The 2,145-nt window shown below is 35.2% G+C and overlaps 1 protein-coding gene across 1 annotated transcript in view; it reads right to left on the bottom strand.

The window, feature by feature from the left end:
- The window catches only part of LOC117116304, a 20,556-nt gene extending 19,916 nt beyond the window's left edge, over window positions 1-640 (bottom strand). Inside the window, exon 1 of the mRNA XM_033260326.1 lies at window positions 493-640. The gene's annotated coding sequence lies outside the window, so the exon portion shown is untranslated. The remainder of the gene's footprint in view (window positions 1-492) is intronic.
- Between the last annotated feature and the right edge of the window lie 1,505 nt (window positions 641-2,145).

Raw genomic sequence — 2,145 nt, forward strand, 5'->3', positions numbered from 1 at the left:
CAATTGTGTTGTATAGGCAAGATATACAGACAGCATACGTTTCCGCTTACGTTTCTTATGAAAAGTTGACTTGGAGTCAACTTTTCATAAGAATCGTTTGCAACGCAACGTATGCGAGTTCATCCAACCAAAAGTCACTAAATCGCGGTTTCCTGTCAAATAGTGGAAAATCGACGTATCACATGAAAATTCAATACGTCGGTTTCCTGTCCAAAACTGTTTTGCGACGAATTTAGTTTACGTTACGTCGATTTCAAAACGCACCAGTCGTAACCGGTTTCCTGTCAAATCGCATTTTCTTACGATAAAACGACGTAATCGTAAGTAAATCTGCCTTTTACGTCGACAGGAAACCAGGCCTTATACCATCAAAAGTACAGTACGACCATGGACCATTGTACGACCCACTCGCACTGTCAGCAGCTCGGATTATAATGTAATCACATCACTCTCCCGTATTTAATTATAATATAATTCATCAAAGGTACATACCCGTATTTAATTGTTAGTTGAAAATAACAACGCAACTGAATGTCATGAGTAAAATAGTGATGAAAAGGAATTCCGACTTCCGTCTCACTTTTGCTAACAACGTTGTTCCCCAACTCTACTTTCTGATTTAATTCCGGTTCCTCCGTCCTTTTCGGGTCCTTCAAAAGTGATTCCTAATAAACATCAATCTGTATTCTGGTATTCGAATATTCGTGAATTGCTTATCAAGAGAGGGCAGCATTGCATAATATGTGACTATCATGACAAAACAGGCATTGGCATAATGCCGACAACTTTTACATAAGGTAATATAATAATAATGTAATACGAAATTACGAGGGGTACCCCATTTCAGGGGACACTAAACAAAAACCCGAAATTGTCCCCTTTCTAATAGTGGATTTTAGCATGTTTTCATACAACAATGACATATATTCTCTATAATTTTAATAGAATTAGAACTAATTTATAGCAACAATTTGCAATGCAAATACAATGCATTTATAATAATAATAATAATAAATTTATTCTTATATAGCGCAAAATGCAAGAAACCTCTAAGCGCTTAACAATGAAAGGAAAAACCGGAACAAAATAAAAGAAAAATGATTACAACAATATAATATAATGATTATAACATGAAATCAGCACAAATTTAATAAACAATAATACAGTCTACCCTCCAATTCGAGACCACTCTGTATATCTGAAATTTGGGTCTCAGACTTCAGACAAATTAGAAACCTCTAATTGAGACCATGTGCTTGAAGTGGTCTCCAAGCAACATTATTGGAGGGTAACCGAACTTGAAACCTCTAAGATCGAAGATGGTCTCCAAAAGAAAACATGGGACAATCATTTATTTATTTCAAAGAAACTGTTGTTTGCTTTTACATTTTTTTTTGCCAACTTCAAACTGCTAAAACACATTGAAAACAAAAACATGAACAGCTTACTAGCTCCGGTCGGCAACCCATGGTCGTGACCCGTTTGGGTCGTGAGTGACTTTTTAGGGTCATCGGATCGCATCTGGGTCTCCAAAAAATTATACAGAAAATCTTAATTGTTAAAATCAAATGCTGTGAAAATTAGAAGATTACCATGAAAGCATCAAAACAAAACATTTTATAAAATGTTGGCTAGTGTCTTAAATTTGCGCCGGCAGTGTACTAATCTCAGTCAGACTGCCGTTTGTTGAATAGTGTTTGTGTTTCAAAAAACAAAACAAAAATATTTGTTTTGGAGTTGCAATAAAGTTTTAGAAACTTCACAGTGTTGTACCACTCGCTCACTTCCTTGGCTCTTTACGCAAGTGCTTACTAACTAAATTAGTACCGTAGGCATTATGTAATGAAAACATGACAAAGGTGCTAGCAACCAATGTCAGAATTAACACAGTCAGATTAAAACGATGGAAATCAAAAAAAAAAAATTAAATTGAAAAGCTGCTTTAGGTAATTATGTATGTATGCTTATCAAATATTATATTGTTGTTACAAGACACCACAGTACTTTGATATAGAGTAGAACCCTATTAAGGGGACACCTTCGGTACCCTTCAGTAGGGATACCCTACATACAGGGGACACAAATATAGAGTAATGACTGAAAAAAGTGCATGTTATGATATAAATTAGAATTCTATATACCGGT

This window comes from Anneissia japonica, unplaced genomic scaffold (assembly GCF_011630105.1).
Source record: "Anneissia japonica isolate Jap-2015-1 unplaced genomic scaffold, ASM1163010v1 scaffold287602_len1038180_cov171, whole genome shotgun sequence".
In the NCBI taxonomy this organism is placed as follows: Eukaryota; Metazoa; Echinodermata; class Crinoidea; order Comatulida; family Comatulidae; genus Anneissia; species Anneissia japonica.